Raw genomic sequence first — 17,233 nt, forward strand, 5'->3', positions numbered from 1 at the left:
TTAATTTTTATTATGAATATCGGTAGAGTTGACCCGTCTCACAGATAAATATTCGTGAGACCGTATCACAAGAGACTTATTCTTTAAAGTGATTATAAATCTATTAATTAAAAATAAGTTGTTTGCCTAAAAAAATTAAGAATTTGAAATCATATATTATTCTTCATATATTTTATGTTGTTTGGCTAAAAAAATTAAGAATTTCAAATCGTATATTATTCTTCGTATATTTTCAAATTATAACAAGTATTATGATTACAAAATAATAACTTTCGATTTAAAATATAACAATTTTATATTTTATTTTTTCTTTAAAAACAAAAAAAAAAAACTTATTACAACATTAAATGTCATAAGATAAAATTATCTAATAAGACATCAAACAGTTGAGCTTCCATTTTTAGTAATAAATTTCCAATATTCAATTAAATATTAATTAAATAGGACGGTCAATAAAAAAATTTCAATACTTTTACTTCATTAGACAAGTTTCAAACGATGGTTTTTAGACAAAAATAAAAAATCCCAATAACTAAATTCCTCGACGAGCTCGGTATTCTTCGAACATTTGCATCGAAACATTGTCGTCCATTCTCTTGTTATTTGAAGAGTTATTATTCGTTCTTCATCACCAGAGCCATTTTCAGCCAATGACAGATCGAGCTATACACACACCACACCAAAGCAGAACACTTTCAATTTAAGCAGGTGATATCTGGGAAACAAATCAAAATTCTGTTGTTTGTGTCATATTGATCCCTTGGAACTGCAACCAGAAAACATTTTATTCAACTTTGGTATGATGCCTTCTGAACATTAAGCGGAAGCCTATAGAATAGGGACGTAAATGAAGAAATTGGCTTAACAACAAGTTACCAAGCATGCCGAGTTTTTTGGGTATTGGCATTAAATTGGTGAGAACTCAAAACTTCTAAGAACTTCGCAACCAGCAGGATAACTCCTCTCCCCCGCTGTGAAACTAACAAATTGCTGGATGAGTACTGGCCCAACATACATGACACAAAGCCTTACAACTTCCAGAAAAGCAGTGAAAAAGAATTGTTTCCAAAAGCATCGAATCATGTTCTCAAAACAGCGTGCTTCGAGTTTTCCTCAGGCTTAGGTCAGTTTCTAGCAAAAAGCTATGACATTCGTTCCGCTCTGGCTTTAGTGAAAGAGAAGGTATGTCCTCAACCTTGAGAGTTGATTCGTAACCTTTCTTTAGAAGGGGATTCAACCAAAGCCAAATGGCTTTATAAAGAATATATAGAAGCCGAAGCAAATCCAGTAACATTTGATGTGTCACTGGATCGAAGTCCTCTACTACTGTGACACTGGTGGACCCTTTAACTGCTACACCAAGAAGAACAACAGACAAATAGAACACAACTATTGAACCAATGCCATCAACTCTCAAGTTACAACCAGCTTCATTATAAGAAATCATATGGCAAAAGCCCAGAAGCACAGAAAACACCAAAGATAACAGACTCCAAAATCCAGTATATTCATAGCATGACCGGATGAGCAACAACTTTAAATCTCTTCTCATGAGCAATCAGAACAGCAGTAACTCCATGAATGATCGCTTGAACAACCAAAATAAACCATCTAAAGTTTTCCATGCAGTCGGGGCACTGCTCATAAAAGCCAAAATGCATGTAACAATTGAACAAGCTGCTATAGGTACAATTCAATATCGAAACAAAAGCCAATACAAATTACGATATTATTGTAAGAAAAATGGCTCATATCAAAGGAAGAAAAAACGTGTAGGAAATGGCGAGGGCCATTGCCTACAACTTTTGACAAAAGATATGTACGCCGTCTCAACTTTAGAAAATTGAGACGTGCAAGCGTCTCTACTTTTGACAATCAAGCTCCCGTAATAACTCATTGATGGTATGAGATGCCTATAAATAGCAGCGATTGAGGTCCTTAAGCACACACTTCATAAGAAAAAATACACCATCTACAGAGAGAGTTGGAGTGCTTAGAAGGCATCAATCGAGGACAAACAAAGAAATTACAAATCAATCAATGGCCGGAGGTAATGCTCGATCTACTTCCCATATTGTTTATCATGTTCATATATACGTAGAAACATGATTTTTTGAGAAAAAATTGATGACATTTGGTATCAGAGCCGCGATACCTCTGCTTTGAAAATATTTGTTTTTATTTTCTGAAAATCGGATATCATGAAGTTTTGGAAAATTTTGCTTCTGGAAATTTGCGTAAAAAACATGAAACTTGAAGATCGGATATCATGAACTTTAAGAAATTGATTTCTGAAAGTTTACGTAAAAAATAAAAGTTTGGATATCATAAATTAAGAAATTTATCAGAAAATTTCTTTGGAGAAATTTCTTCTTGATTGCAGTTTGAAGTTCTTCCTTGAATCTTTTAAATAAAGTTCCTGAATTTGAAAATGAGAAGAGAAAATTTTTTAGAGCAAATTTTGATAAATCTTTCAGAAGATGAAGAAGAAGACTTCGAATGCTTGTGATTGTCGGTAATTGATTAAAGCTAAAAGAAATAGTCTTGAATTCAATAATCTCGTGCATGTGTTGTGTGGAATTATTACAAATGGAGACCTACCCCATTGAATACAATTGGACATAATTGTCGGCAATCAATTCTTTTTTTTCTATTTTTTATTTATTATTATTATTTAAATAAATAAAATAATAATTAATTAATTAATAATTAATGTGTTATTAAGTTATATGTATAATTCGGTATAGCATTTGGTTAAATAATTTGTACACATTAAAATAGTTCTAAGAATTTATGAATAATTTAATTTGTGCATAAATTTTTTATTCTGTTATATGTATGTATAATTTGTTGTCACATACAATATTGAGTGGAATAATATTAATGCACCAAAATTAAAATAATAAATATTGCTTATGGTTTCTTGCAATAGTATGTGATTTCAAATCATGATAATTCACAAATTGTTCATATTCAATAGTTATTATGTTTATATATAATTTTATATGAACAAATTAATTAAAATTGTGAATATAAAATTATTTAATGAAAAGTTTTGGCTTATAAAGATTCACATAAATGTGGATAATTAAGTTGAATAATAATTATAAGGTGACATGAGAAAACATAATCTAGGGGAGTTTCATAGATCGGTTTAAATTGCCTTGACTAACCACGGTCTTCCTGATGAACGTTGCTCTATCCAGGAGTTAGGTATTTAAAGGGCCTTAGTCCTACTTATCTTTCTTGGGAGCACTCTTGGAAAGTGTTGATTGTGTTAGTAAATAATTATTATATTAAGCATTAAGTAAACCCTCCAGTGAACCATATAATTTTAAATAATTGAGGAATAGCTACAAGATCCTTAATTATAGAAAATTATGCATTAAGAGGATTTGGATTACATAATGGACATCAATTGTAATTAATTATATACACGTAATAAATTTTACCCTACAGGGATTTTTGTTATATTTATATAACTAATTAGGTTAAAATATCAAAATTATATTTTTCTTAATTTATCCGCAGGAGTTAAAGGGAAAATATATCGTGATAGCTTTATCATAAAGTTCCAAAAAATCTTATTGAATTAAAATTGTGGGCTTAGCCCACATGCAAATTTTATGTCACTAGATTTTTAATGATTTACATTGGTAAAACATGATATTACCTCAAAATTTTAAAAATAAGCATATTATATTTTTATGCAGTTATGCAACCTACGAGTTAGAAATATGAAAAATGGGAGCGATCTAATCGACTCTACGTAATGTTCATAAAGACCAAAGTCTCTACTGGCATGCGTGGTTACTGAAGGCTATTGATGAACAATTTCAGTCTTCAGATAAGGCACTTGCCAGCACCCTAATTATGGAACTCTCTTCATTAAGGCTCACTAATGTGAGAGGTATGCGAGAGCACATCATGAAAATGCAGGACATAGTGGCTCGACTAAAGATACTTGAAGTGGAAATGTCTGAATCTTTTCTTGTGCACTACATTTTATGAACTCTTCCACAACAATATGGACCCTTCAAAATTTCCTACAACACACATAAGGACAAATGATCAATCAATGAATTAATGACCATGTATGTTCAAGAGGAAGGAAGATTGTTGATGGAAACGAGTGATAATGTTTTATGACTACACAAGAAAAGTATAAGAAGCAAGCCAAAGTCAAGAGAAAAAGGAAAGGAATAATTCCACCCCAACCTGACATCAAGAAAGAATTCAAGTGTTTCTCCTGTAAAAAAACGGGATACATGAAGAAGGATTGCAATAAATTTAAGGATTAGCTTGAAAAGAAAGGTATTCCTATTTCATTTGTCTGTTATGAATCTAATATGGTTGATATGATGGTAGATTGATTCTTGTTCTATAATCCATGTTATAAATACCTTGCAGTGTATGCAAAACCTAAGGAAACCTCAAGGAAATGAGCAGAACATCTATTCAGGAAACAAGATGTCTCCGCATGTGGAGGCTATTGGGACTTGTTGCCTTATATTAGATAATGATTTTATTTTAAAATTGGAAAAGACATTTTATGTTCCTAGTTTTTCTAAGAATTTAATTTCGGTTTCAAATCTTGTACCCCTTGGTTATTCATTTCAGTTTTGGATAAATCAATAAATCTATTTTATAAATCAAACATTTTGGAAATGGTACAATGTGGTTTTTTCTATATTTCTTTACAAAATAATAACACCACTATGCATGTTCAGAGAGGTATTAAAAGATGTGTTATAATTGAAGATTCCTCTATATTGTGGCACAGGAGATTGGGACACATCTCCATAGAAAGGATTAAAAGATTAGTGAATGACGAAGTACTTATTACTTTAGATTTTACTGATTTTGAGACTTGTGTGGACTGTATAAAGAGAAAGTAGACCAATAAGTTTAAAAAGGTGCCAAGAGGAGTACGAGAATATTAGAAATCATATATTCAGATATTTGTTGTCCAGATATGGACATACAAAGTCCAAAATACATCATCTCTTTCATTGATGATTACTCACGATACATGTATATCTCCAAAATACTTCATCTCATAACAAAAACGAAGCACTTGAAGCCTTCAGGGTTTTAAGGCTAAAGTGGAGCTTCAATGTGATAAACAAATTAAGATCGTGAGTACTGATAGAGGTGGAGAATATTATGGTAGATACACTGAGAATGGACAGGCACCCGGTCTATTTGCGAAGTTTCTCCATGAACATGAGATTGTTGCCCAATATACTATGCCTGGTTCTCCGGGCCAAAATGGCATAGCTAAGAGGAGAAACCAAATATTATTGGATATGATGAGGAGCATGTTTATTAGCTCTAACCCTCCTAAATCCTTGTGGATTGAAGCTCTTAAGACAGCTGTGTATATATTAAACAGAGTTCTAACTAAGGTTGTCCCAAAGAAGCCATTTGAATTATTTAAAAGTTGGAAACCGAGTTTGCAACATATACGCATTTGGGGTTGTCCTTCAGAAATAAGAGTTTACAACCCGCATGAAAAGAAACTGGACCCAAGAACTATAAGTGGATATTTCATCGGTTATGCTGAAAAATCCAAAGGGTACAAATTCTATTGTCCATCTCACAACACTAGAATTCTGGAATCAAGAAATGCACAATTTCATGATAATGATTTGATTTGTGAGAGTGATCATTTAAATGACGTATTTTTTGAGAAAGATCACATTAATTCACAACCTTCTTATTCAAATGATAGATTGGTCGCTATTCACACCCCTCAAGGCCAAACGAATGTTAGGCAACCAATTATTGAAGTTCCACAAATCGCTGATGAAAATCCAGTAGATCAAGTTGTTAATGAAGAACAACAAGAAATTGTTGATCAACCAAACAACCTAAGGAGATCTTTTTCTCCTGTATCCAAAAAAGATTCTCTCCGTATCATTCTAGCATTAGTTGCATATTTTGACTTAGATTTACAAAAAATGGATGTGAAAACAGTTTTCTCAACGGAGAATTAAAGGAAGAAGTTTATATGAAACGACCTGAAGGATTCTTCTCTAGTAATGTTGACCATTTGGTATGTAAGCTTACGAAATCTATACATGAATTGAAACAAGTTTCCCGTCAATGGTATTTGAAATTTCATGATGTTATCTCTTCATTCGAATTCATAGAGAACATCATGGATCAATTAATATACCAGAAGGTCAGTGGGAGTAAGATTTGTTTCCTTATTCCATATTTAATTATATATTATTTGCACCCAATGACAAGGGTTTGTTATATGAGGTGGAACAATTTCTCTCTAAAAACTTTGATATGAAGGATATGCGCGATGCATCTTATGTCATTGGCATTAAGATACATAGAGACCGAATTAGAGGTATTCTAGGTCTGTCTCAAGAAACCTATATCAGCAAATTTTTAGAGATATCAGATGAAAGATTGTTCACAAAGTATAGCTCTCATTGTGAAAGGAGATAAATTCAATTTAAGCTCATGCCCAAATAATGATCTAGAGCAGGAACAAATGAAAAACATTCCTTATGTTTCTGCTGTCGGAAGCTTGATGTATGCTCAAGTTTCCACTATACCTGACATTGCATTTGTTGGGATGTTGTGAAGATATGAGAGTAATCCAGGTTTAGACCATTGGAAAGCTGCAAAGAAATTAATGAGGTACCTTCAAGGGACCAAAGATTATATGCTTATGTTCAGACGAACTGAGAATTTGGAAGTAATTGGCTACTCTGATTCAGACTACGCTGGCTGCATTGATTCACAAAAATCCACTTCAGGATATATTTTTATGCTAGCTGGTGGAGCTGTAACTTGGAGAACTGCAAAGCAGACATTGACTGCTACTTCCATTATGGAAGCTGAGTTCGTTACTTGTTTTGAGGCAACCTACATGGTGTATGGTTTAAGAGTTTCATTTCGAGGCTTAGAATCATGGATTCTATATCTAGGCCATTAAGAATCTATTGTGACAATTCAGCTGTTGTTTTTATGACTAAAAATAACAAAATGGTAGTCCAAGTAAGCACGTCGACATTACGTATTTAGCCATACGAGAACATGTTAAAGATAAGAAATTAATAATCGAGCACATTAACATTGAATTGATGATTGCGGGTCCTTTGACTAAATGCATGCCACCATTGAAATTTAAGGAATGGGACTTGGTTCTTTTATGTGATTTTGTTGTAAGAACAAAATTAATGAAACTATGATGTGATATTTTCTCATATTTGTTGTGCACACATTCATTGATTTGAGATATATGAATAAAGTTGGACCTCGAATAAACATAAGGTTTATTCATTAAGTTATACATATTTGATATACATAATGCATTGTAATACATGGAAGATAATACTCGTGTTTAGAGGACATATCGCCATGATTCATGTGTTTTGTTTCTCCTATGGTAAATGAAATATATGAGCCAAGTGAAAGAATGTAAGAAAAATGGCTCATATCAAATGAAGAAAAAACGTGTAGGAAATGGCGACGGTCATTGCCCACAACTTTTGACAAAAGATGTGTACGCCGCCTCAAATTTAGAAAATTGAGACGCGCATGCGTCTATTCTTTTGAGAATCAAGCTTCTGCAATAACTCATTGATGGTATGAGATGCTTATAAATAAGAGCGATTGAGGTCCCTAAGCACATTACTCATAAAAAAGATACATCATCTACAGAGAGTGTTGGAAATCTTAGAAGACATCAATCGGAGGAACAACAGAGAAATTACAAATCATTCAATGGTCGGAGTTAATGTTCGATCTACTTCCACATATTATTTATCATGTTCATATATCCGTAGAAACACGATTTTTTGAGAAAAAAGTTTCTGACATATATATCTCCTAATTTTCGTTATTAAAAGAGAGATCCAGCATCAAATATCAGCAATACCAATTTTTTACACGGTAAGAGGGAAAAGACTGGAAAAAAATAACTCAAATCAAGAATCTGCCGAGAAAAACTCCATTCACTATCAAAACAAAAAAACTAATTATCATTTTAATCTCAAAGTTATCAAGAAATAAGATACCTCTAATGGGAAATAGAAAGTGCCGATTTTGATGAGGAGCTTCCCGCAGAATTAGCAGCTAGCTACGAGAAAGACAAATCGTGCTTGTTGGAATGCTTCATTTGGGAAGATTACTTTAGTGGCTGTAAGGAAAATCCGAGATGAGATGCGCCACCACGATTAATTTTAAATCCCCATGAAAAAAAAAAGAAGAGGAAAGTAATGCAGAGAGATTTGAAGTGGAAAAGAACGTAGAGAGATTTCAAATGGCCACGTTTTGGGATGATTTTAAATGAGCTTGAAATTAGAGTATGCCAAATCAATGGGGAGATATCTAGTCTTTCACTGATTTGATATAGTTCCACTCGAAAAAATTAGGTCTGGGTTTGAAGTTTTCGAGTTCGGATCAAATCATCTTGGACCCGATAGCTGACGGGAAAAAAATGACTGGGTTGACCCGAAAATTTTAACTTTTTTAAAAAAATATAATTAATAAATATTGTCAACATTTTTATATATTATATGTCTAAAAAATATTTATTATATATTTATATCAAATTTTCATTATTTAATATTTATTTTGAACATTTTTTATTTTTGAAACAATTGTTTATTTTATTTAGTAAATATATTTTAATTTTATACAATTAGATATTCAAATTTAAATTATATAAACGTGGGAAATTTTGTTATTATGTGTTTAAATTAAAATAATATTATTAATTTTTTTGAATTTTATTTAATTCTCTTTAAAAAAATTGAAAATCGGGTTGAATTTCCAGTTTTCGAAACATTTTCAATAGAATCAATAATACACATAATATACAGAAACTTTTACTTTCAGAACAGGAATCAGGTTTCAGAACAGAAGTCAGAATTCAGAAATTTAATAAGCAAGAACTGAGCACGTTCGTGAATTTCATGGCTAAACTGATATAAGTCTCATATATGTTCTCTCCTCTAAGGTGTGAGGCCAGAAATCAGAATTCAGAATATATATTCCTAGTTTCAGTGCTTCAAAAAAATCAGAGATCAGAATACACATACTTTGCTTCAAACAGGAATTATCAAACTAATTTCAAGATACTTATACATAAGTCCACTTACCGTAATTTGCTAGGAATTCGGTTGAAGTCTGAAATCTTCTTGCTCTTGCTACTGGATTTTTCAGGTCGAAAATACGCTCTCTTAGCTCAAATTTCAAGTGATAACACAATACTTGTGTAACAACAATTTCAGAGACTTGATGGTGTTATTTATAGGCAAAATTCTGACTGTTGGACTCTCTATTAATGGCCATAATCTGCCATGGTTAACAACCTTTATTCCATGTTAAATGCTTCAGTTACAAGTCATAAGCAGAATTAGTAGCTATCTTCTGGAATCTCGCTACTGAACTCTTCTGCTGCTGGATTCAGTCTGTTGAAAAATACACGTGTACTGGAAAAATACCAGCTTCTGAAATATTAATAGCTGCTGGAATATTGTTAGCTTCTGCTGAAATTCTTGCATTATTGTTGAATATATATTGCTAGCTCCTGCAAAATGCTAACTGCTGAAATTTCGGGTTCTCACATCCCTCCCTCTTTATGAGAAGTTTCGTCCTCGAAACTTGGATATACCTGATCCTCAAAGAGGTAAGGGAATTGATCTCGCATCTTTTCTTCCAACTCCCAAGTAGCTTCTCTTTCGGTGTGGTTGGACCATTGTACTTTGACATATGGAATAGTTCGTCGCCTCAGTACTTGGTCTTTGTTATCCACAATTCGAATCGAAATTTCTTCATACTTCAGTTCTTCATTTAGATTTCCCTCAAGCAGAAGTGATCCAGCGTCCAGAATATGACTTGGATCGGAAATATATCTTCTCAGCTGCGAAACGTGGAATACATTGTGTATTCTTGACATGTCGGGTGGAACTGCTAATCTATAAGCAAGTGTTCCCACTTTCTCAAGAATTTCAAAGGGTCCGACGTCGGATTACACCTTTCATGGGTGACACTTTCACATACGCTTTTTCTCCAACTTCGAATTCCATGGGTCTTTTTTTCAGGTCAGCCCAGCTTTTCTGTCGATCTTGTGAAGCTTTTAATCTCTCCTTGATCAAAGCGACTTTATTAACTGTTTCTTGGATCATTTCGGGTCCAACAATGGCTTTTTCCTCTACCTCATCCCAATACAGTGGTGATCGACACTTTCGTCAATACAGAGCTTCGTATGGTGACATTTCAATAATGTTGTGGTAACTATTATTGTACGCGAACTCAATTAAGGGCAGATGTTCGCGCCAATTACCATTGAAGTCTAGAGCACATGCTCTCAGCATATCTTCTAGAGTTTGTATTGTCCTATCAGTTTGACCATCAGTTTGAGGGTAATACGCCGTACTAAGAGTAACTTTTGTCCACATATCTTGTTGAAAGCTCTTCCAAAATCGAGATGTAAACCTAGGATCTCTGTCGGATAGTATGCTAGCTGGAACTCAATGTAATCATACGATATCGTTCATGTACAATGTGTCTAGCTTGTCCAAATTATAATTCATACGGACATGTATGAAATGCTCAGATTTTTTGAGTCTATCTACGATTACCCAGATGCCATCGTGACTTTGTCTAGACTTTGGTAATCCGACAACAAAGTCCATTGAGATATGTTCCCATTTTCATTCTGGAATCTCTAGAGGTTGAAGAAGTCCTGCAAGTCTTTTGTGCTCTGCTTTGACTTGTTGGCACACAAGACATTTGGAAACAAATATCACAACATCCTTTTTCATTCCACTCCACCAGAAATTCTTCTTCATGTCTCTGTACATCTTGGTACTGCCAGGATGGACTGAAAATTTTGACTTATGTGCTTCAGACATTACTTCTTGTCAAAGGTTATCGATGTGTGGTACGCACAATCGTCCTTTCATCCACAAGATTCATTTGTTATCCGTCTCAAAATCGGTTGATTTCGCTTCTTTAGCTCGCTCTTTCAGTTCTACCAAATCGGAATCTCTATCTTGACTTATATTGATTGTCTCTCGAAGACATAGTTGTGCTGAAAGTGACGCCATGATCATCTTACTCGTATTCTTTCAACTTAAAGAATCCGCTACCTTGTTGGCTTTTCCTGTGTGGTAGCTTATCGTTATGTCGTTATCTTTCAAGATCTCAATCAACTGTCTCTGCCTCATGTTTAACTCTTTCTGAGTGAACAAGTACTTGAGGCTTTGATGACCAGTGAATATTTCACATCTAGCACCATATAGATAGTGTCTCCAAATCTTTAGGTCATGTGTTGGATAATTCTGTTCATACGGTTTCAACTGTCTCGATGCATATGCAATCACCCTTCCCTCTTGCATGAGTACACATCCTAAACGTCCTTTAGATGCACCACTGTAGATAGTGAAGTCTTTACCTTCCGTAGGTAATACGAACACTGGCGTAGAGGTAAGCTTCTTCTTTAAAGTCTTGAAGCTTTGCTCACATTATTTACTCCATTGAAACTTGGAGTTCTTCTGTGTGAGTTTGGTGAGAGGTATGGCTATTAAAGAGAAGCCTTCAACAAATTTTTGATAATAACCTGATAGTCCCAAAAAGCTTCGAATTTCTGTCACGGTCTTTGGTCTAGGCCAATCTGAGATTGCTTCAACTTTCTTAGGATCCACAGATACTCATGTTGCTGATATTATGTGTCCCAAGAATGTGACAATCTCTAGCCAGAATTCGCATTTCTTGAACTTGGCGTACATTTCTTTTTCTCTCAGCTTCTGGAGGGTGAGACGAAGATGTTCTTTGTGGTCACTGTAAACTCGTAATGGCCGTATCTTGTTCTGAAGGCTGTTTTAGGGATATATTTCGTTTTGACCTTCAATTGATGGTATCCTGACCTCAGATCGAGTTTTGAAAAGACCTTGACTCCTTTCAATTGATCGAAAAGGTCATCTATCCTCGGGAGAGGGTATTTATTCTTAATTGTAATCTTGTTCAACTCTCTATAGTCGATACATAACCTCATACTCCCGTCTTTCTTTTCACAAATAGTACAGGGGCTCCCCACGGAGATGCACTGGGTCGGATCTTCTTCTTATCCAACAATTCTTGAAGTTGTTCTTTGAGTTCTTTCAACTTTGCTGGAGCCATACGGTATGATGCTTTTGAGATTGGTGTAGCATTGGATACTAAATTAATCTCAAATTCTACTTCGCGGTCGGGAATTTCGCCAGGGAGTTCTTCAGGGAAGACATCCGGAAACTCTTGTACTACTAGAATCTCTTCTAGTGCAATTGTGGTCTCTTCCTTTACCTCGCTTAACATGGCTAGGTAAACTTCTTCTCCACTTTTCATGGCCTTCCAAGTTTGAGAAGCAGAAAGAAGAGTCCTTCGTTCTTTTGTCTTACCATGAAATAAAAGTTTCTCTGGGCGTGGAGCTTGGATGGTTACCGTCTTTCCATGACAGTCTACTAAAGCATGATTCTTGGCTAACAAATTCATTCGATATTTCCACCATATTTAATTGGATTAGGTTTGACTTGAAGTTCTGATTTTCTATGAGAATACCAATATCTCGATATAGAATGCAAGTTTCTAAAATCCGATTTGCAGGAGTTGCTACTCTATATGGTTCTTCTAAGTTATCAGGCTTAGTTCCAACTTCTTGGAAAATCTCTTAGACATGAATGAATGCATAGCACCACAATCAAATAATACATAAGCAGGCATATTATTGATTTGAATGGTACCTGCTACGACATCATTTGAGTTGTCAGCCTCTTCTTGAGTGAGAGCATAAACTCTAGCATTTGTCTTGTTTTCCTTAGGCTTATTTGGAGTTGTTTCACCTGCTGAACCATTTCTTGGATCTGGAAAAGGACATTGAACAATGCGGTGGTCCATCTTTCCGTAACGGAAACAAGGTCCAGAACTTCTACAGCATTCACCAGTGTGAGCGAATCCTCACCTTTGACATTTGACTTCCTCTTTGCTTGATTGAGAAGAAGTGGTTCCTTTGGCTGGAGCACTGGTGGATTGATTATTTGAAAACTTATGCCTCTTCAATTGTTGGCCCTGTTGGTACTGGCTTGACTGAGGACGTTTGAGTTTGTTCTTGCCTTCACGCCTCTTGATGTCGTTTTAACCCCTGACGGCGGCTCCCATCAATTCATCAAAGCTGTTGGGCTCGATAACAGCAAGAGCAGATTGAATGCGGCTGTTCAATCCTTTCTTGAAGCGATGTATCTTCAAGGCTTCGTCTCTCATGATGGTTGGGGAGTAGGTTCCCAATGAGTGGAACTTAGATGAATACTCCACTACTGTCATGTTTGGTTCTTGAACCAAGCTTTCAAATTCTGACAGCTTCTGCACTTGAACTACTGTCGGGAAATACTGCTTCAGAAATGCTTCTCGGAACCTTTGCCACATGATAGGTCCCATCCTAACATAGCTGGTGAGACTCCTTCCCACCATTTGGCTGCTTTATCCACAAGAAAAGGTGTAATCACATCTACCTTGATCCCTTGTGGAACCTCAAGTAGTCGAAGATGATTCACCACCTCCTTCATCCAAGTCTGTCCAACCTCAGGATCGAAGCTTCCATCGAAGTTAGGGACTCTTGCTCTTCGGAGGGACTCATAATGCTGCTTAGTCCCATTCTGAGCTGGAGGTGTTGGGGGTGGCTGATTAGCATTAGGGTTGACAAACCCTTGTAGCGTGGTTGCCACAATTGTGGCTATAGCCATCAGATCCGCCTGACTGAGGCCAACTTCTGGTTGTGGTTGTTGTGCTACCTCATCGTTGCGGTTGTTGTTGCAGTTTCCATAACGAGGGTTGCGGTTGTTTCTCACAGGTCGCCCGTCCATTTCCTACAAATATGAAAGCTCTAAGGTTTTTGGTTGAATATGGACTAAACAAAAGAAACAAAATGGTTGAGTAATTGCTCAAGAATTAAATATGAAACCAATTGATAGAAATAAATTTTATTGATTTCTCACAAAAGTGCAATTACAACGAAATTTAGGAAATGCTAACAGAAATGCAAATGAAACAAGTTTAACTACAAATAACTACTACTGAATGTTTAATCTATCACTTCTCTTAATCTCAATTCCATAGGATCCTCATCAACTTATGCTTCTTCTTCGGGATCCTCCTTAGGTTCATCTTCATGGTTGGCTATTACTGCTTCTAGATGTTCAATAAGACCATGCAGAACTGCATTCTGGTCGCTAGGAACTTCAACAGTGCTCTGCAACTCATGAATATGAGCATCAGTGTAAGGCCCGATATTATATCATTTTAATCCGAGATTATTTAATTTACGAATTTTGGAATGATGAATTAAATTCCACGATTTTTGTAATTAATTAGGATTGAAATGGAATTAAAAAGAGTTGTGAGGACCAAATTTGCAAATAGTAAAGACTTCATGGTCTAAAGTGCAATTATGGGAATTGGAGGACACTTGGCACACCATGCATGATATATATATATATATATATATATATATATATATATATATATATATAAATTGTAAATTCCCTTCATTTCCACCAGAGACATGATCGAGAATTCAGAGCAAAGTTTCCTCAATTTATTGGTACCATAAGTTGTGATTTTGGCAAATCCGTTTATCCGATTTTCGATCCGAACATAGTACTGTACTCCTCTCGACACGAGCTACAACTGGACGTAAGTTTTATTGAGTTCTGTTATCATTTGAAATTATGATATTGGAAGAATTATTATTTTATCAATATATGGTGTTCTGGATATGTTAGACATCGTAGAATCGAAGTCAGATCAAAGAATAGATTGATTATGGAATTGTTATGAATTTCTGATTATATTAATTGAAACTGGGACAGATCTGGATTATTTACTGATTACAAATTGTATCGGATATGGGTTATGATTTGTAATTGATATCTGTTGATATTGTATTGACGAGAATACTGAGATTGTGTCATTATGCCGTTGATTTGAATTAAATCCAGATTAATCAGATTCAGTATTGAATTGGGAATGAAATGTAGATATTATTATTCTCGATATATCGTTTCAGATTTACAGAGACAGTCTTGAGTTCAGAACTGATAATGCTTCAGACTGAAATTACGAAAGAAAGGTATAAGTCAATGTGGTATTGGGAGATCGACTTGAGTCGGTTTAGACTTGAGTTTCCCTAAATCACATACTGTAAAGGCCCAAAAATTCGTGCTTGAAAATTTGCGGAAAAATTAAAATTTTTTTTTAAAACTAAACGGAGAATCAAATTTGTAAAATAAACTGTTAAATAATTTTTAATGTTTAAAAATAGCAGCGGAAGAATTTAATGTTTGCAAAGTAACAATTTAAAATAAATCAACAAGAGATAAAAATGTTTGAGCATAAAAATCGTAAGTGCTGAAAATGAGGTCCTCGGGTTCCACTACTGCCGACTTGAGCTGGCTCACTGGTCCCCGCCCTCGGTCCTGACATCATCAGTACCTATAACAATCAAGTCTAGTGAGTCTAAAGACTCAGCATGCATATATCGTAAATAACAAGTAAATAATATAGTAAAATTTGCATGGGATAAGATGTCGTATCAGGAGTCATAAAGTGAAAATACTTCGCCATAAACAATTATAATACGTGCATAACTAAACTGAACATCGTAGTAAAAATAGTTGCTCCATCGAGCCATGTCATAAATATCAAGTAATAATTTTCTGGTGAGATTATGGTATCCGCAAGTGGCCACTGCACTAATATAAACTGCAAAATGACCGGTGACTGGCGACCAGACCGATAACTGACGATCGGATTTAAATATGCTCGTCTGATCAGACAAAATGCCACAGTATACTGGGCGGTACAAACTGAAACTGACCGGTAACTGGCGACCGGATTTACAAAGTCTCCCATGATAGTGCTACGGCCACAAGAAATATCGCATAAATCTCAAAAATGAACATTTTAAATTTCTATGCACGTAATATAATTAAATGACATCATCAAATCTGAAAAATTTCAATCTCCTGTATTAAAATCATTTACTTGCGATAATTTAAAAAATATCTATATGACTTGATTGAAGAGTCAAAGGAGATATAAACATGCCTGGGTTTGTTTTGACAGAAAACAAACGAAATACTGACGCGGCGCGGTGGAGACGGAGTGCTCTTCCTTACTTCCTTTAAACCAAACATGCATGATAATTATTATAATAGTTTAAAAAAAATCGTAAACGTGATGCATGAACATTTAAAAATATTATGATTCGTGCTCAGGGCGCTGCTAGGACTAAAATCTCACTCCGGGTGCAAAATTACCATTTTGCCCCTGGAAACCCGAAAATTACCATTTTACCACTGGACCTCTAAAATTGACCCGAAGCTTACCAAACTCCTTAAAATATCCCAAAAATTTTTTTATAAGTATTCCTAGTCGTAAACTCGAGCCCAAAAACCAACTTAGTCTATTTGTTTTAAAACTTGAATCGGGGTCCCGGTTTTAACCCAAATCGAACCGAAACTTAACCAAATTTTCTCCAACTTATACTATACCTAAAAAAAAAGCTTTAATAAATCCTAAAACACTATCATTAGGCCCCTAAACCCACGGCTAAAATTTCCCAAAATGCCAAAACTCTCGGTCCTCTCTTTTCTAGCCACCTCACACACACCTTTCCCTCACAAACTCACACCTCACGCTAATCCTTCGTCCTAGCCATGAACCCACCTAGTGTAGGCCTAAACCAGACACCAAGGAACACCCCTGAACCAACATCACCAGCCCCATGCACACGACTGGCCCCTAAGAACCGAGACCCACCAAAAAACTCCTACCGAACCAATTCGCTTCTCCTTAATTGGATCGCTTCTTCCCTGCTTTTCATCATGGCTCGAGCCATTCTATACACTGACTCAGATCCAAAAGGGTCTGGTCCAGGGCTGGAGAGGGCCCTCGCACGGCTGGTGAGAAAGAAACAAAGGACCGAAACCACTACACTAAAACACCCGATCTGCACACCCCTCTCGATCTCACCTAAACCCGATCACCTCACACTCCAGCACCTAATACAGCAGTCCCCTTGCAACAATATATCAGAAAACGTGAGGGGGAAAACAGGTTCTTTGTACAGGAACGTGATAACCCAAGGAAACAATGGTTTTACATGCATGAACAAGAAACTATCGGCCAAGACAGCACATCAGCGTAAAATATATATATATACAGCGTG

At 35.4% G+C, this 17,233-nt stretch overlaps 1 long non-coding RNA gene across 2 annotated transcripts; it reads right to left on the reverse strand.

The window, feature by feature from the left end:
- Nucleotides 1–397: 397 nt before the first annotated feature.
- Nucleotides 398–8,336, reverse strand: LOC140828399 (uncharacterized). 2 transcript variants are annotated; one of them, XR_012117176.1, is made up of 3 exons: nt 8,043–8,336; nt 877–979; nt 398–766 (listed from the first exon to the last, which is right to left on the reverse strand). It is a non-coding gene; the product is annotated as an uncharacterized lncRNA (long non-coding RNA). The 2 variants fall into 2 exon arrangements; XR_012117177.1 differs by having other exon boundaries at nt 398–971.
- Nucleotides 8,337–17,233: the final 8,897 nt, after the last annotated feature.

Source organism: Primulina eburnea, chromosome 3 (assembly GCF_022965805.1).
Source record: "Primulina eburnea isolate SZY01 chromosome 3, ASM2296580v1, whole genome shotgun sequence".
Taxonomy (NCBI): domain Eukaryota; kingdom Viridiplantae; phylum Streptophyta; class Magnoliopsida; order Lamiales; family Gesneriaceae; genus Primulina; species Primulina eburnea.